Source organism: Triticum dicoccoides, chromosome 6A (genome assembly GCF_002162155.2).
Source record: "Triticum dicoccoides isolate Atlit2015 ecotype Zavitan chromosome 6A, WEW_v2.0, whole genome shotgun sequence".
In the NCBI taxonomy this organism is placed as follows: Eukaryota; Viridiplantae; Streptophyta; class Magnoliopsida; order Poales; family Poaceae; genus Triticum; species Triticum dicoccoides.
In genome coordinates, this window is record NC_041390.1 from 118,194,235 (window position 1) to 118,213,816 (window position 19,582).

Genomic DNA, 19,582 nt, shown 5'->3' on the forward strand with positions numbered 1-19,582 from the left:
ATATGGACACTAATGGCGCACTGTACATGTGGTGCGCCATTACTAAATACTAATGGCGCACCATGTGTTGGTGCGCCATTAGTGTGCAAATACTAATGGCGCACCACATCCACGGTGCGCCATTAGTATTTTTTTTAATTTTTTCAAAACTACTAATGGCGCACCATAGGATGGTGCGCCATTACTAGTTCAACTAGTAATGGCGCACCACTCCCACGGTGCGCCATTAGTAATTATGTTTCAATTTTTTTTTCATTTTTTTATTATTTTTTAAACTACTAACGGCGCGCTGTGGGAGTGGTGCGCCATTACCAACTAGTAATGGTGCACCACTCCCACGGTGCGCCATTAGTAATTTGGCCCAAACATTCCCCCCAATGCACCCCCCGGTGGACCGCCTTTTCAGTTTCAAAAAAAAGAAAATGATAGAAAAGTCAAAAAAATAAAAGAAAATAAGATTCCCATGTGATATGTGGTCTAGTTGTTAGCAAACTTTACAACCATGAATTTTCGACTTTTTTGCAAAATCTCTCGAGAATTTGTAAAAATGGGCATAACTTTTGCATACGAACTCGGATGAAAAAGTTTTTTATATGAAAAATTATCTACTCGAAAAGTTACATCCGAATTTAACGGGGGAATCCCGTTAAACATTTTCAAAATCCTCAAAAACCTAACAGAAAAAAAGATACAGGGCTTTTAAGATCTGGAGAGGCAAAAAAATTCAAAAAAATTCAAACTTACTAATGGCGCACCTGCCCATGGTGCGCCATTACTATCTTCCCGCCTTCAAAATTCAAAATAAATAAAAAAAATAAAAAAAAGTTACTAATGGTGCACCTGCCCATGGTGCGCCATTAGTATCTTCCCGCCTTCAAAATTCAAAAAAAAAATTAGTAATGGCGCACCTGCCCACGGTGCGCCATTACTATGCCGTATATATGGCTGGGCGTGTCCTCTTCTCCTTACCTCTTCATTCTTCTCCTCCACTCCACCTCTCCTCCACTCCATCTCCTCCTCTCCTCCACTCCATCTTCCCTTCTCTCCTCCACCATACTACCCTCCTCCTCTCCGGCGACCTCCTCCTCCCTCCTCTCCTCCCCTCCCCTCCCCTCACGGTTTCTCCTCCCTCCTCTCCAGTGAGCTCCTCCTCCCTCATCTCCGGTGAGCTCCTCCTCCCTCCTCTCCTCCCATCCCCTCATGGTTTCTCCTTCCTCCTCTCCGATGCTCCGGTGAATTCCTCTCTGGCGACCTCCTCCTCCTCTCCGGCGATGTAGGCGAGCGCCTCTCCGGTCACCTCCTCCTCCTCCTCCTCTCCGGCGAACTCCTCTCCGTCAAAAGAACACGGCAAAAGAACGTACAAGATCCAAAAACGGGAACAAAATTTGAAATAATATCATGCAAAAAAAACGAGCAAAAATGGGCAAAAAAATCACGATCCAGATCCAAATTCAAAATTCAAAAATAGCAATGGCGCACGGTGGGGGTTAGACGGTGCGCCACTACTATTTTCCCGCCTTCAAAATTCAAAAATACTAATGGCGCACCGTGGTCTATACTAATGGCGCACCAGTGGCCTATACTAATGGCGCAGTGTGGCCTATAATAATGGCGCACCGGTGGTGCGCCATTAGTATACCAGATACTAATGGCGCACCACTGGTGCGCCATTAGTAAAAAATACTAGTGGCGTGGTACTAGTGGCGCACCAGTAGTGCGCCATTAGTAGGCAAAACTGGTGCGCCACTAGTAGGCCTTTTCCTAGTAGTGGCATCCTTTATTCTTTTTGCAATTCTTCATAGACTTTCTCTTGTGCATGGTTATTCTTGGTTAAGATTATTTTATATAAAAATTGTCCCCCAATAAGTCATGGTTTGCTAAACTAAACATAACAAAGACATGAGTCGTAGGACATACCTTCACGGTTACGAATTTACACACTTCTCTTCCTTACTCTTGCATTCCTTGTTGTCTGGCATAGATAAAGTCTGCTAAAAGCAAAAATGCAAACAAACTCCAAGGGGCAAAAAGAGTAAGAGCAAAGCAAAACTTATTCTATTTTTCTAATTATTGGGTTTTTTAAAACTAACTTGCCAGCGCTAGTAAGAACATAGATATTAACAAGGGGGTTACTGACAATGGGGCGGAGGTGATTGTAGTTGAGACCAAGGGAGTTGGCAAACATGGTGATCACTCCTCATTACTGTAGAAATGTCTAGCAATGGCAGGATTAAAATGGGCATCGGTAGCGGGATTTGGGCCCAGGAAAGCCCGCCACTTGTAACAGGCCACCAGTGGCGGGCCTACGCTCGCCCTACTAATTAGGTACCAGTGGCAGGCATAACACCCTGCCCGTCACTACTTTACCTTGCTACCCGCCACTGCTCAATGATTCACCAGTGGCAGGCCTTTACTTCTGCCTTCCAGTGCTAGAAATTTAAGAATTTAAAGAAAATACGTATTGTATTGTGTACATCACATAGTGCAACTCATGTTATAACTATTAAGTACATAGTACACTTCTAGTTATAAATACCGTTCACACGTACATATATACACCATATACAAATTATAATATTTTTGTACACCATCATCAATTTACACATTTACATAGGCTGGCAAGGAGCACACACATAGATCATCAATGTTGAGCTTGAACAACAAACAAAATATGAGAACTGAAGGTCCAGATACGATAGAGGATGCTCCCCCGAGTATCCTTCTGCCTACCCATTCTTTCCTAGTTGGATCTCACCTGCAAAAACAATTATGCCATGAAGGCACGAATTATGAATCAAAACATCATTACCGAGAGCCAATTGAGGCCAACATATTATTCTGAACACAAAACCTAGGCAAGCAAGTCCATGACCACCATGTACATAGCTAGCTAATGAGAAAATCTAGTCATTTTACAAGGTAACAAACAATGTTTAGTTAGCAACTGAGATCCAACATGCATATAGAAATTTTTCACTACATTGATACATGAGACCACACTCAACAAGAAACTTGGTAGAATAAATACTTTATATGTCATGGGCCATACGTTAACCACGCTTAAACCTTGCATGTATAAGCCCCATACATAGGTACAGTGAGCTGCTATACAAACGGTTTTAACCCCTTTCCGCGACGGAGTTTTAAACCGTCGCCTTGCCTTTGTGTGTGCAATAGGGGGATTCTTCTCACACGACCCCAAAACCATTGGCAATAGGCAGCGATGTTGTAGACGCGTTGTCGTGGTGATCTCACAGCAGATGCCATGGGATGGCTAAAAGTGGGGGCTATGTGAGGACGCCAGTGGGTTCCGGAGGCGAGGTTGGCACGCGCAAGTGTGAGACACGAGGCATACCCAGGTTCGGGGCCCTCCCGGGGAGGTAACACCCCTAGTCCTGCCGAATATAGTATGGGATGCATAAGGGCTACAAGGTTGCTCCTGGAGCTGTTTGGGGAGGAGGAAGAAGGAGATGGCCTTCTTGCCTACCTTTGGTGTATGTGGGCGTGTGTGTGCTCTGCTGAGGGGTGATCAAGATCCTTGTGGTTGGAGGCCTCCTGGGGGTCTTATAGGCTGACCCCTCAGGGTTATAGAGGTAATACTACGGAGGGGGTGCCCTGGTGTCATCGTTTGGGAGCCGGTAGTGAGGCCCGCTGGGTCGCTGGGTCCGCAGGGTGCGCCGGGCGCGGGTCTCGCCCATTACACGGTACTGTGTCTAGTCTTGTCTTGCGCCATGGAGTGGATGACACCGCATGGCTATAGTGCCGCGTTGCTCGGTCACCGTCTGCCCTGGTCAGCGGTACGGGGGACGTTGTAGCCATGCTCGCCTCAGTCAGCTCGAGTAGGTAGCGCACTATGTTGGGAAACGTTGCATTGAGAACAAAAAAATTCTGCGCACACGCAAGATCTATCCATGGAGATCCATAGCAACGAGAGGGGGAGAGTGTGTCTACGTATCCTCGTAGACCTTAAGCATAAGTGTTTAGTAACGTGGTTGATCTAGTCGAACTTCTTCATGCTCCAACAGATCAAGTACCGAACGTACGGCACCTCCGCGTTCAGCACACGTTCAGCTCGGTGATATCCCCCGCCTTCTTGATCCAGCAAGATGGCGAGGTAGTGGATGAGTTCCGGCAGCACGATGGTATGGTGACGGTGATGGTGAAGCTATCTCCACAAGGCTTCGCCTAAGCACTACGAAAAATTGACCAGGGGTGTAAACGGTGGAGGGGGGGGGGGGCGCCGCACTTGGCTAAACAATGTCATGTCTTGTGGGAGGGGGCGCCTAGCACAAGACACGACATTGTCTTAGCCGTGTGCGGTGCCCCCTCCATCAAAGTGGCGCCCCCGTCCTTATTTGGAGTGCAGGAGGAAGGAAGGAAGGAGGAGGTGGCGCCCCCCTTTCCTTTCTCTCATGAGGAGGGAAAGGCAGGAGGGGCCACCCCTCCCCTTTCCTTCCCCTAGGGCCGGCCAACCAAGGGAAGGTGCGCATCAGCCCCCTTGTGGACTAGTCTGTCCCTCCCTCCTTTGGCCCATAAGGCCCATACACTTGTCGGGGTTGCCCGAAACCCCTTCTGGTGACCCGATGAGCACCCGGTGCACTCACAAACTATTCCGGTGTCCGAATACCATCGTCATATATATCAATCTTTACATACGGGGGCGCAGGCATAGTTTCAAATAGCAAAGATAGCATCCGCTATTGCGTCTGCAATAGCGCTAGTGCAATAGTGTCCGCTATTGCTCAAATTAAATGTCACTACTTTTTGCTAATGATGTAGAAATATACACAATAGTCTAGTGTTTTTACAAATCTGCTACACGGACATAGCATCCGCAATATAGCCCGCTATCCGCATTCCGCTACGCGGACCCCAATCCGCTACCAACCCGCTATCTGCTATTTAAAACCATGGGCGTGGGGCTCTGGCGTCATCGTCTGGGAGCCGACAGCGGGGTCTGCCAGGTCCGCCGGGCGTGGGTCCCGCTGGCTGCATGTTATTGTGTCCAGTCTTGTCTTGCGTCACGGAGTGGTTGACACCATGTGGCTACAGTGTCGCGTCGCCCGATCACCGCCTGCCCCGGTCTGCGATACGGGGGACGTTGTAGCCATGCTTGCCTCGGTCAGCTCGGATAGGTAGCGCACTGTTGCCACGCCTGCTCTGTCATGGGTACTTGTCTTGTTGTACATCCGGATGGGACGGCCGCTGACCTGCGGCTAGCCAGCAGGCAACCAACTGGCCGGTCGGGTAGCCACGCCTAGCTCGCTCGCGCTGGGGAGCTAGCCAGCGAGCCCGCCTGGTTGAGGGGCGCATGCCGCCTTGATGTTTTAAAAAGGATCCGGGTTCCGCTGCCTACCCGGGATCATCCCCTCAATACGTCGTATCATGAAATGCGATGAAACTTCTTCTTCTATTTTTTTCTCAGAAAATCTGAATTTATAGTGCTGAGATTAGGGTCAGTGGAGCCTCGTGGGCCCCACAAGCCACGAAGGTGAGCGCAGGGGGTGGTCGTGTCCTGGTGCCTTGTGGGCAGCAGGTGGGCCCCCTCTGGTGGGTCTTCGCTCTAGTATTTTTTATTTATTCCATAAAAAATCTTTAAAAAGTTTTATTCAATTCCGTGGACTTTTATTTCTGCACAGAAACAACACCATGGTTGTTCTGCTGAAAACAACGTCAGTCCGGGTTAGTTTCATTCAAATCATGCAAATTAGTGTCCAAAACAAGAAAAAACGTATTTGGAAAAGTAGATATGACGGAGACGTATCAAGTGTCGAGGTCGTGAAGTAGTTGCATCGTCAGATCATGGTCAGTGATGGGATTGCTCGTGTCGGCGAGGCCGTTTGCGAGGGCCTTGAGCTTGCGGACACACTCCAAGACCGAGCCCTTGGTTCAGGTTGCGGAATTGGCGAGTCAGATAAAGGTATTGAGCGCCCTGGTTGGCCTGAAAGTAGGCGCGAATGCATGACTAGGCAGTGAAAGCATCATTGGCGCTGCCCATCATAAGCTCTAGAAGAGAGTCAACCAAGGTGAAGAGAATCCAGAGGGTGGTCCGGTGATCTATGGCGAGCCAAGAGGCACCGGCAGTGGCTGGGGGCGGGCGCTGGACGCGGCGCTGCTGGAGGACAAAGGTGAAAAACATACGCCACTTGATGTAGTTATGTTTAGTAAGATTGAGCTTGAACTTTATGTGGTTGGAGATATGATCTTGATGGAAATTGAGCGGGTAGGGATCGACAGGTGGGGAAGGAGGTGGCGCAATGATGGTGGACAGGGAAGAAGATGTTGCAGGCGGTGAGGGAAGGAGAGGAATCAGGAGGGAAGGGCTGAGGACCAGCGGTGGAGGCCGGAGTGGGGAGATCACCGAAGATGTCCGTGAAGGCCATGTCTATCTGATACCAACTTAGAGAAGAAATAGGCGCTGTAGAGCTGCTATATTGATATCACCAAGTGTTAGAGGGGTTACATAAGGGAGAGAGCTCCGGAGAGAATAGCTCTTGAGAGAATAGGCACACATGCCATGCACAGAGGAGTACGTGTGAGATCCTAGAGAACAGGGCTAAGTTACAACAACACAATATGTCCAAAGTGTATGTTAACACTCCAAATCATTGTCAATGGTGTCTACCAAAAGGAGGACCCTGACCGTGAATGTCTGCCAAGCCCGCGCGCTCCTAAGCTCCGGTGGCGGCGCCCAAGCCTACCTCGACTGACATGAGGTTGCCGGAGGACCTCGATAAGGACCATGCTGCCGGCGCCCGCAATGTCCCCTACTACCTTGCAGTCACTCCCCAGGGCTAGCTGCTTTCTTCATGATTCACTCCCTTTTCTTCTTGATCCATCGCTGATGGGGATTTTCCTTCCCTTTCTGATTATCTCAAGGCAAGGAGAAGAACCCAAACTTTGTTGATGAAGTAGCTGCGCTCTACAGGAAGGAACATCACTTGATTGTGGTAATTAAAAAGCAATCGTGATCGCTTGATCATCTCCCTCCTCACTTGATTGACTTTTGTGTGTTTTATGCTCTTGTAGGGTTGTCGCACGGGCGTGCGATCCAAGCTCGCGACTGCGGACCTCGTAAATGCGATAATTATGGGTTTGCTGAAGAATAAGTGTAATAACACTGTTTGGAGGCTGATCTCTGTATCTGGTTCTGCTTATGATAACTTTAAACTGGATTTTATTGATGAACTGCATAACCTCCTAGCTAGCTAGGCTGGCCCCACAATTGTAGGAGGTGACTATAATCTGCTTAGAGTTGCCGAGGAAAAGAATACATGCCTGATTAATCAGCATTGGGCAGATCTCTTTAATGACTGGATTAATAAATTTGGTCTCATTGAGATTAAGAATACTGGCAGGAAGTATACCTGGGCCAATAATCAAGAAAACCTAGGCTTGGCTTCTTTAGATAGGGTTTTTGTTTCTGCTGACTAGGAAAGACTTTTTCCTGCTAGCCCGATCAAAGCTCTTCCTAGAAATGGGAGTGATCATACCCCCCTCATTTTTAATTCTGATGCTATGGCTATTCCTAGGAATAAAGTTTATAGATTTGAAAAATGGTGGCTAGAGGTTCCTGGCTTTGATGAGATTGTCCACAAAGCCTGGAACACTGACAGTCATTTCTCCTCTGCTATAGATATCTCGCAATTTAAAATCAGAAATACTAGGAAAGCCACCAAAGGGTGGAGCCTCAGTTATGAGGTAACTCAGAACAAGACTAAGCAAACCTTGGTAGCTGAGTACAATTGTTTAGATATTCTTCTAGAATATCAACCTCTTTCCCCTGTTTCTAAGGCTAGATTAAAAGTGATTGTAGGTGAGCTAAATGAAATATGGAAGAAAGAGGAAATCAAGGACAGACAGAGAGCTAGAGAGAGAGAGAGAGACATCAAAGAACGGGAACTGAACTCTGACTACTTTCAAGCTCTGACCAACTAGAAGAGGAGGAAGAAGCACATTGATGTCTTGGAAACTACCAATGGCCCGGTTGAAACTACTGAAGATATCATTTCTAATGTGGTTTCCTACTATAAAAATTTGTTTGGCTACTCCCCTTCTATCAATTTAAAATTATTAGATGACTTTTGGGACCAGTCTAGTATGGCCACTGCTGCGCATATTGACTCTTTAGAAAATCCTTTTTCCGAAGAAGAAATCAAAAATGCAGTCTTTGGCTCATATGCTGAAGGTGCCCCTGGACTAGACGGTTTTCCTTTTCCGTTTTATCAACATTTTTGGGATCTCATTAATAGTGATCTATTTGCCCTCTTTAGAGATTAGGAGAAAGGTGAGTTGGACTTACATAGGCTCAATTTCTCCCTTCTGCCCATAGTTCCTAAAGAGCTTAATGCTGTCTCTTTGGACAGATTCATACCCCTAGCTATGATTAACTGTAGTTTCAAGATCTTTGTTAAGTGTGTTGCTAATAAATTTGGCCCAGTTTGCAATGACTTGATTTCTCCTAATCAGACTGCTTTTATTAAAGGTAGGTTCAATTTGGAAAGTATTGTAGCAGCCCATGAGGTTGTTCATGCTATAGCTAGTAACCACCTTCAGGGGTTTTGCTTTAAGCTTGATTATGAGAAAGCCTATGACATGGTTAACAAAGAATTCCTATTAGATATGCTTAGGAGAAGAGGCTTTGGCCCCAAATGGATGCATAAATTTGGTACTCTTCTTCACAATGGTTCTGTTCGAGTCAGGATTAATGACACCAATAGTGAGTTTTTCATAGCTGGCAAAGGTGTGTGATAGGGTGACCCTGCCTCCCATTTGCTTTTTAATCTTGTTGCTGATGTATTCACTATAATACTAGCTAAGGCAGCAAATTAGCAAATGATTGCTGGTGTGTTTCCTCCTTCAAACCCTGCTGGTGTCATTAGTATGCAATATGATGATGACACTTTGCTGTTTCTTGATAATAACTTAGATCATGCTAGAAACTTAAAGTGGTTGCTCCCTTGTTTTGAGCAACTATCTGGCATGAGGATTAACTTCCATAAGTGTGATCTGGTTCCTATCAATATTGATAGGGATGAATGAAGGAAATATGCCCTAGAGGCAATAATAAAGTTGTTATTTTATATTTCCTTATACCATGATAAATGCTTATTATCCATTCTAGAATTGTATTAACCGGAAACTTGATACATGTGTGGATACATAGACAAAACACCGTGTCCCTAGTAAGCCTCTACGAGACTAGGCCGTTAATCAAAGATGGTTAAGTTTCCTAACCATAGACATGTGTTGTCATTTGACGAACGGGATCACATCATTAGGACAATGATGTGATGGACAAGACCCATCCATTAGCTTAGCTTGTTGATCATTCAGTTTTATTGCTATTGCTTTGTTCATGTCAAATACATATTCCTTCGACTATGAGATTATGCAACTCCCGAATACCGGAGGAATACCTTCTGTGCTATCAAACGTCACACCGTAACTGGGTGATTATAAAGATGCTGTACAGGTATCTCCGAAGGTGTTTGTTGGGTTGGCATAAATCGAGATTTGGATTTGTCACTCCGAGTATCGGAGAGGTATCTCTGGGCCCTCTCGATAATGCACATCCTAATAAGCCTTGCAAGCAATGTGACTAATGAGTTAGTTGCGGGATGATGCATTACGAAATGAGTAAAGTGACTTGCCGGTAACGAGATTGAACTAGGTATGAAGATACCGACGATCGAATCTCGGGCAAGTAACATACCGATGGCAAAGGGAATAATGTATGTTGTCATTACGGTACGACCAATAAAGATCTTTGAAGAATATGTGAGAACCAATATGAGCATCCAGGTTCCATTGTTGGTTATTGACCGGATAGGTGTCTTGGTTATGTCTAGATAGTTCTCGAACCCGTAGGGTCTGCACGCTTAACGTTCGATGACGATTTTTTATCATATTGTCAACACCCCTGGGCCACCTGGCAGCGACGGGTCTGGCTCGCCCACGACAACCAGACCAGTGTGGGCTCGCAAGTCCAACTCCAGAGTAATTGGGGCAGAGTGGGTGAGAGTCGGCCCAGCCCAGGCGATCACCTACTTATCCGCCCACTCCTTCCAGAAGCGTCATCCAGTGGATCATGACAACAACATCGGCTCCCATTCCCCATTCCCCTTCTCTCGCAAGAGCCCTAGCTCCTGTTCGTGAGATTTGCATGTAATAGCCATCAAGTTGTACTCTAAGAGTGATTCTCCCCTGTAATACATAGAACCTATCCTGCTCCTAACATCTGGTATCAGAGCCCAGCCACCACTCTTCCTCCATGCACGATCTGGCGCAATTCGTCGAGACCCGCCGTCTTCGTCAAGCTCGGCTGCAGATCGAGGCCATGGATCCCACCATGAAGGAGTACATGGACAAGCTCACGTCCTCCATGGAAGAGTTCTGTGTCGAGCTGCGCAACAACATAGCGGCTGTGCATGCCAACACTGCCAAGGTCAACGATCTCCTTGCATGGCGGCCTGATCTGGAGCATCGTGTTGCGGATCTGAGCATTGCAGTGGTCGATCTTCAGCAAGGGAACGCGCCTGCGGCAGCAGCGCCTGGTGTGGCAGCGATCGGGGCGTCGGTGCCGCCCCCTCCCTCGCAGTGGCCGGGAGCCTCCTCGGCTCCGACATCAACGCACAGGACTTGCCCCACGGGTCTGATGACCACAACGACGCATTCCTCCACCGGGAGTCGGTGCCGGCCGTGACGCCGGTGCCCCTCCCGGGCATAGGTCAGTTTCCCGCATCCCCATCCCTGATCCCCGCTGCTTCGCCCTTTTCTCATGCCAGCCAGCTCCTTGCGGGCTTGGGACAGGCACGCCCTTCTATTTGCTTCCCAAAATTCACGGGCGAGAACCCAAAACTCTGGAAAACTCTCTGTGAACAGTACTTTTCTATGTTTAACATCCACTCCTCGTTCTGGGTACCCATGGCATCCTTGAATTTCTTGGGGTCGGCCGCCATATGGCTGCAATCGATCCAGAAGAAGCTTGCAGGCTTCGATTGGGAATCGTTTGCTAGCCTCTTATGCACTCATTTCGGGCGCGATCGCCACCAGTTGCTTATTCGTCAATTTTACACCATTAAGCAGACATCTACTGTGGCTAACTATATTGAGCAATTCCAACTTATTATTAATCATTTGGCCTCTTATTTCTGATGCAATTCACCCTTACTATTACCTTACTCGCTTTGTGGAGGGACTCCATGTCAACATTCGGGCGGTGGTTCTAGTACAACGACCACCCGATCTGGACACTGCATGTTCCCTCGCGCTGCTTCAGGAGGAAGTGGCTGGGGGTGTGCATCATCCACTCCCGCACCCGCTAGTGTCGCGTTCGCTAGACACGGGGCAACGCTCCGGGCGCTGCCATTGCCGGCGCCTCCACCGCGGCCAGTCGCTGCCACACCAATGCCAGCGGCCAATGATAGACGCGGCATCGAGCGCGCTCACGCAGACAACAACAAAGTGAAAGCTCTCCATGAATACCGCCGCGCCTGCGGTCTCTGCTTCAAGTGCGGCGAGCGGTGGGGCCACGATCATACATGTCCAGCCATGGTGCAGCTGCACGTAGTGGAGGAGCTTCTGGAGCTTTTCGGCCTCGATTCTGTCTTTGACGGAGAGCAGCAGCCATCGCCAGAGGTCGTGATGGCCATCTCCAAGCACGCACTCACTGGTGACAAGTCGCCCAAGGCGTTTTAGCTTGATGCCTGGCTGCAGGGGCACGAGATCCTCATGTTGGTGGATTCCGGCAGCTCTTCATCGTTTGTCGACGCTCAATTGGCCACCCAACTGACGGGGGTCGCTCCACTGACCCGTGCTGGGCGTGTCAAGGTTGCTGGCGGCGGCAAATTGTAGTGTGTCGCATCTATTCCAGATTGCAAATGGGCTTCGCAAGGGCATGAATTCACTATAGACTTCAAAGTTCTCTCACTAGTGATGTATGACGCAATCCTTGGAATGGACTGGCTCGAGGAGCACAATCCGATGACGCAAGCATATCTCCATTCCAAAGGCCATGGGCACTGTTCACCTTCATGGACACCCATCTACACCTTCTTGCGAAGTCATTAACAACATGCAACTGGACAGTTTATGTCGTCAAGGGGCTGTTTCGCTTATGGTTCAGCTTTACCAAGTGACTGTGGGGACGGGGGAGGAGCAAGAGGTCACCCCAGAATGTGTCTGTGCTGTGCTGGAACACTATTCAGATGTTTTTGGTGAACCGACGGGGTTACCACCAAAGCACAGCTGTGATCACCATATTCCTTTGGTACCCGGTGCTCAACATGTCAATATCCGGCCGTATCGTCACAAGCCAGAGCACAAGACTGAGATTGAGGAGCAAGTGGTTGAGTTGCTCAGGCAGGGGGTTATCAAACGCAACTCTAGCCCGTTTGCATCGCTAGTTATCTTGGTTAAGAAGAAGGATGACACGTGGCATTTGTGTATTGATTATCGCCACCTCAATGCCATGACATCCGTCGCTAGATTTCCAGTTCCAGTGATTGAAGAGTTACTTGATGAACTTCATGGAGCAGTTTGGTTTTCCAAACTCGATCTCCGAGCAGGTTACTACCAAATCAGAATTGCCGATGGCGACGAGTACAAGACTGCCTTCCAGACCCACTCGGGACATTTTGAATTCCCGGTTCTCTCAATGGGCCTAGCAGGAGGTCCGTCCACTTTCAACGGTGCAATGACTAATACAATGCATCTTCTGCTCCGCAAGTGTGTTCTGTTGTTCTTTGACGATATCATGGTCTTCAGCTGCACTATGGAGGATCATACAGCTCATCTTAAACAGGTTTTCAGCTCTTGCAGTGAGACGAGTGGAAGCTCAAGGCTTCGAAATGTTGTTTTAACCAGCAAAAGTTGTCCTACTTGGGGCACGTCATCAGTGCGGAAGGAGTTGCCACAGATCCTAGCAAGATTCAAGCCGTCGAGCAATGGCCTACACCAATTGATGCTAAAGAAGTGCGACGGTTCCTCGGGTTGGCTGGTTATTACCGCCGATTTGTACGCCACTTCGGGATCATCGCACGGCCCTTGTTCAATCTGCTCAAGAAGGAAGCCGCATTTGTTTGGACTCAGGCAACAGAAGAGTCCTTTCAGTTGCTAAAAAAGGGCTCAGCCCAACCCCGGTGCTAGCATTGCCCAACTTCTCTCAACCCTTCGTCGTGGAAACAGATGCATGTGACGCGGGCGTGGGGGCAGTTCTGCAGCAGCAAGGGCATCCAATCGCTTATATGAGCAAATCTTAGTGTCCCAAATTCAGAGGATTGTCAACTTATGAAAAGGAATATCTCGTAGTGGTCATGGCGGTTGAGCAATGGCGACCCTATTTGTAGCACAGTGAGTCCGTGATCCAGACTAATCAAAAGAGCCTCATTCACCTGGAGGAGCAGAGACTGACTACTTCGTGGTAGCAAAAGGCTTTCACCAAACTGTTGGGACTCTGCTACACTATCAAATACAAGAAAGGGACAGAGAATGGGGCAGCTGACGCATTATCAAGAGCCACACATGTGGATCAACTTCACACGGTCTCCTCCTACAAGCCTAGTTGGATGGAAGATGTCCTCAGCAGCTACAACGCTAATCCTCAGGCACACAAGTTGCTGGAACAGTTGGCCATTCGTCCGGATCCCAAAGGGCGCTTCACTCTAGAATAGGGCATCATTCGTTTCTGAGGGAGGATTTGGCTCGGGGGCGCAACAGCTATGCAGCAGCAAATCATTGCTGCATTTCATGGCACCCCGCTCGATGGACACTCTGGCTTTCCGGTCACTTGGCGTCGGGTGCGCCGCTTATTTGTGTGGCCTAAGATGAAGACTCGCATTCAGCACTACGTCCGTTGCTGCCCAACTTGTCAACAAGCGAAACCGGATCGAGCTGCTTATCTAGGGCTACTTGAGCCTCTGCGAGTGCCCAAGGAGTCATGGGAAATGATAAGCATGGATTTTATCGATGGTCTGCCTCCTTCTGGCGGAGTCAACTGCATTCTGGTCATTGTGGATAAACTGACCAAGTTTGCCCATTTCCTTCCATTGGCACACTCGTACAATGCTTCCAAGGTCGCTCTCTTGTACATAAACCAAGTCTATCGGCTGCATGGATTCCCAGGTTCAATCGTATTTGACCGTGACCCAGTGTTTAGGAGTCATTTCTGGCAAGAGTTGTTTAAGTACGCTGGTACTGGCCTGCACATGAGTTCTGCCAATCACCCACAGACTGACGGGCAGACAGAGTGAGTCAACCAATGCTTTGAAGCCTTTTTGCGGTGCTTCACTCAAGCATGACCTCATCGCTGGAGTTTCTAGATTCCCCTGGCCCAATTTTGGTACAATTCGTCGCACGATTCTGCTATTGGCATGCCACTTTTCCGAGCCATGTACGGCCATGAACCACAGCAATGGGGGATAACGGCAACTAGCATCTGCTCAGTTCTAGCTCTGCGATCCTGGCTTGATGAACGAGTGGTGGTGGAGGATCTGTTACATCAACACCTGAACCGTGCTCGGCAATGCATGAAGCAGCAAGCTGACAAGAAGAGATCATTTCGGTTCTTTGAGGTTGGTGATTTTGTCTAGCTGAAGCTGTAACCTTACATTCAGACTTCGGTTGCTCGATGGGCCTATCACAAGCTCTCCTTCCGGTTCTTCGGGCCTTACAAAATCATTGCTCGTATCAACGATGTTGCTTACAAGCTGCAACTCCCGGAGCGAGCACAAATCCACCCAGTATTCCATGTTTCACAACTCCGAAAAGCACTTGTCCCAGGTACGACTGTCGGTGTCAAAATCGGCGGATCTCGGGTAGGGAGTCCCGAACTGTGTGTTGGAGGTTGATGGTAACAGGAGACAGGGGACACAATGTTTACCCAGGTTCGGGCCCTCTCTATGGAGGTAATACCCTACTTCCTGCTTGATTGATCTTGACGAATATGAGTATTACAAGAGTTGATCTACCACGAGATCATAATGGCTAAAACCCTAGAAGTCTAGCCTATGTGATTATGATTGTGCCCATGAACTAAACTCTCCAGTTTATATAGACACTGGAGGGGACTAGTGTCGGTGTCAAAACCGGCGGATCTCGGGTAGGGGGTCCCGAACTGTGCATCTAAGGCGGATGGTAACAGGAGGCAGGGGACACAATGTTTTACCCAGGTTCGGGCCCTCTTGATGGAGGTAAAACCCTACGTCTTGCTTGATTAATATTGATGATATGGGTAGTACAAGAGTAGATCTACCACGAGATCAGAGAGGCTAAACCCTAGAAGCTAGCCTATGGTATGATTGTATGTTGTCCTACGGACTAAAACCCTCTGGTTTATATAGACACCGGAGAGGTTAGGGTTACACAAGGTCGGTTACAAAGGAGGAGATACACATATCCGTATTGCCTAGCTTGCCTTCCACGCCAAGTAGAGTCCCATCCGGACACGAGACGAAGTCTTCAATCTTGTATCTTCATAGTCTAACAGTCTGGCCAATGGATATAGTCTGGCTGCCCGGAGACCCCCTAATCTAGGACTCCCTCAGTAGCCCCTGAACCAGGCTTTCAATGACGATTAGTCCGCCGCGCAGTATTGTCTTCGGCATTGCAAGGCAGGTTCCTCCTCCGAATACACCACGGAAGAATCTGAATACAAGGATAGTGTCCGGCCCTGCAAAATAAGTTCCACATACCACCGTAGATAGAATAGTATTTCCACAAATCTAATTTGCTGACTTGTTTTGGCAACACGACATTATGTCACGGCCCAGTGATTATTCGAACCGTTTCCTTTAACTAGCCCCGCACATAACGCGAGACAGTTTTTTGACACACCTTGTCAAAGCAGAGATCGTGTCCCCTTATCACGGGATTCTCATCAATATGGGTGTGGGTAACCCAACCGCGCCATCGATTATGGCGCTTGGGGGACGAGCGAGTTTTACCAGGCTAGTGGGGACGCATAGTTTCATCTGCCCATATAAAGGGATAAGGATTTACCTTTTCATCCATGCCTTCTTCCTCCTTTGCTCATCCACCTTCGCATACTCGAGCCCCAGCACCCAAGTTCGCATTCCCCACCTCGACCTTCTCCAACCATATCCGGAGCGGGAGGCAGGTGGATGGTCTCCTCCGTCACAGAGGGACACGTCAAGAAGCTAAGGAGAGCTGGATACTTGCCTGACGACATCACGCACCGGCTCCCGAGGAGGGGCAGCTCGTCCCCACCCCCAGGCCCCATGAGAGGGTGGTGTTCCTTACCCATTTCCTCCACGGACTAGGATTTTTTCTCCACCCATTTGTCCAGGGGCTCATGTTCTACTACGGCCTGGATTTCCATGATCTGGCCCCAAACTTCATCCTCAACATCTCGGCGTTTATCGTCGTGTGCGAGTCCTTCCTCCACATCAAGCCCCACTTCGGCTTATGGCTAAAGACTTTCAATGTCAAGCCGAAGGTAGTGAGCGGCCGCCAGGCGGAGTGCGGAGGCGCCATGGTGGGCAAGATGCCCAACGTCACATGGCTCGAGGGTTCCTTCGTGGAGACAATAAAGGGGTGGCAGTCGGGGTGGTTCTACATCACCGAGCCACGTGACCCTACATGGGTAGCGGCCCCCGAATTTCGATCTGGCTTCCCCACATGGCTCACCTCCTGGCAAGAGAAGGACCTGTCCTGGGGTAGTTCGGGAGAGCTGACCGGACTCCAAACATGTATTCAAAACATGGTCAACAAGAAGCTCAAACTCGTCAATGTAGTCCAGGTCATGCTCATCCGCCGGATCCTCCCGTGCCAACAACGAGCCTTCAACTTATGGGAGTTCGACCTGGCGCAGCACCGAACTCTGAACAGGCTCTTCGACACAACTCACAAAGATGCTTGGAGGGTGTTGTTCAAGAGCGCCGAGGTCCCCCCTCCCACTACTGAGGATCGCGGATTCAGCGCAAAGTGCCAAGCTAGAGCGGTAAGCCGCTTTACCTTTTACAGGATACTTGTTTTTCATAGCTGGACTCCATGCGGGATCTAAACTCCTGTATCTTTGATAGGACTAACAAGAGACGGCCGGGCAGATCGACTGTCCGGCTCCTTTGCCCGAAGAACCAGCAGACTCTCTTCTGACAAAGATGCTGACCCCGGCTCCTTACACGGTGCCGGAGAAGACCAAGAAGGCCAAGGGAACCCGAAAGAGTTCCTGGTGCCAGGCGTCATCGAGCTCACCGTGCGAGGACTCTACGGTGCAATCCTCCCTCGAAGACGAGGAGGCAGAAGAAGATGCTCCCCCTCCAGACGGGGGAGACAAGAAAAGGAAGGCCGCCCCAACTGGGGAGGCCGAAGGGTCCAAGAAGGGGAGAACTCTCCTTCCGGACAGCTCTACCACCGCCACCGATGGCGAAGACGAGTGGCTGCCCAGGGCCAAGCCCCTGGGGAAGTCGTAAGTGTTCAGATACCAGAGTAACTCATAGCATTCCTTTGTCGCACTACTTCACCTAACACCAAAATATGATTATGCAGGCCGCCCCGAGCCCGTATCGATGTATCATCAGTTGGCTCCCTGGGCTCGTCGGATATGGATAGCGATCCAGTTCCGACCGCCACCTCCCCTCATCCTGCGGACGACACCGAGGTGTTGTCTCATGAGGCACCAGGTCGAGGGGAGACGGTCCCGGAGGCGCCTCAAAGCGGCCTCCCGGACTCCGGGAGCAGAGGGGACAAGGCCCCAGAGGGCTTCGAGTTTGGCCCTTAGCCAAACACCGCGCCGGAAACTCCAATGGTTCTGGACTCGGGCAGGCGGCCTCCTTCTAAGAGGGGCAAGACGCCTGCACCGGTGACCTCTGTCCATCTAGAGGCGCCGGACAATCTGTTGGAAGCGCTTCGCAGTGCTTCCATTGACGAGGAGCACCACACTATTATGAGTGCGGTGATCCAGAAGGTTCAGTCCGCTAAGAGCGGATTGACTGAAGCTTGTGCTAGCCTTCTAACAGGCTTTGAGGTAAGTGTTTATCATATAGGAAAAATATTACCGCATAGACAGTAGCCCCTGATGCTCTGTTTGGTGTTCACAAAGAAAAGCCGAGCAGAGGATCAAACAATATCGCAGGAGTCTAATATGAGTTTGTCAATATGCATATGCAGGCTTCGCTGCTGGCGTCCGCCGCACTGACTGCGGAGGTCGCCGTACTGAAGTAGGACCTTAAAGGGTCCCAAGATGAGCTCGGCCTTGCCAAGAGGCAGCTCGAGGAGAACAAAGGTAAGTAGTACCTAGTCTATGGATATGTATAAAAAGAATGCGATTGCAAAATGACAGGATCATCATGAATTTGCCAGGGGCCACGACCGAAGTGGCAACCCTAAAGAAAGCGCTGTCCGAGGCCGAAGATAAAGCGGCCAAGGAGCGCACCGAGCGAGAAAAGCAAGAGGCTCGGGTGGGCGAGGTGCAACAAGAGCTCCAGGCTCTCGTGAGGAAGCACGAGGCGTTGGAGCTTGACTCGAAGACGCGGGAGTCTGAGCTTGCCGAGGCCCTCAAGAGCGCAAAGAGTGCCAACACCGAAGCACAAAAGGCCCTCCAGGAGATCGACGTAATGAAGAAGATAGGGGGGGGGGTAAGGCATTCTATATGCAAAGCAAGCATGTAAAAGTAAATTACTGATTACTTACCCGAATCCGGAGCTCTCCAGGAGCATTCGCAGATTTGCCCCGCAGCGTGTCCGATGCCGCACAATTTTACTAGGCCGAGGATGGAAGCTCAATGGAGAAGCTGTTCTGGTCTCAGTATACTAAGGCCGAACACCCGGTGCCAATGAGCGACCAGCTGAAGCAGATGGTCGAGCTACATAAGGCGGCCGAATAGGCCATGAAGGGATTTATAGTCCGGCTGTGGCCTGGCGACGCCCTTCCGAATAGCTTCTTCGGCCTGGTGAGGCGGCTTGTGGATGCCTGCCCGTGGCTGGAGGTCGTCAAGCGATCCGTCTACATTGAAGGTGCACGCCGGGCTTTGGCCCGTGTGAAATTGCAATGGGTCAAGCTAGACGCCGTGAAGCTGATCAAGGAAGGGCCGCTGGAGGGCAAAGAGCATCGCCACCCCGAGATGTACTACGAGGGTGTTCTGCCGGGTGCCCGTCTCATAGCGGACGAGTGCACAAAAGATGTAATATTTGAGTAAAACTTGCTCGTGGGATCCTGTATTTATGAAAACTTGTTTCATATGCACTATGCAACTCTTGTTTGAATTTAAAATATTACCTTCTGTTTGGCTGTTTATCCAATCTGAGAGATTGCTAGTCCTCGGCTTCTGCCCCCATGCCGCGAGTGCTGGGGTGTTCGGGATAAACCTGAGCACTCTTGTTCCCATTTTTGGGTCCTTCGAGGGAGGCACTCAGCACAACGAATAAGGCAACTGGACTAATAATGCTTTATCACTCTCACTTAGCCATAGAATTCTATACTTTTAAATTTCGGCGAAGCCCCTGGTATTCGGAAGGCCGAATTCGGGGCGCGATACATGCCTTTAAGCCGGATAGGGCCGACCCTTCGCTCTAAGCGGCATTAGTCTTTAGGGACTCGAAACCTCAACGAACAGCGACCAGTC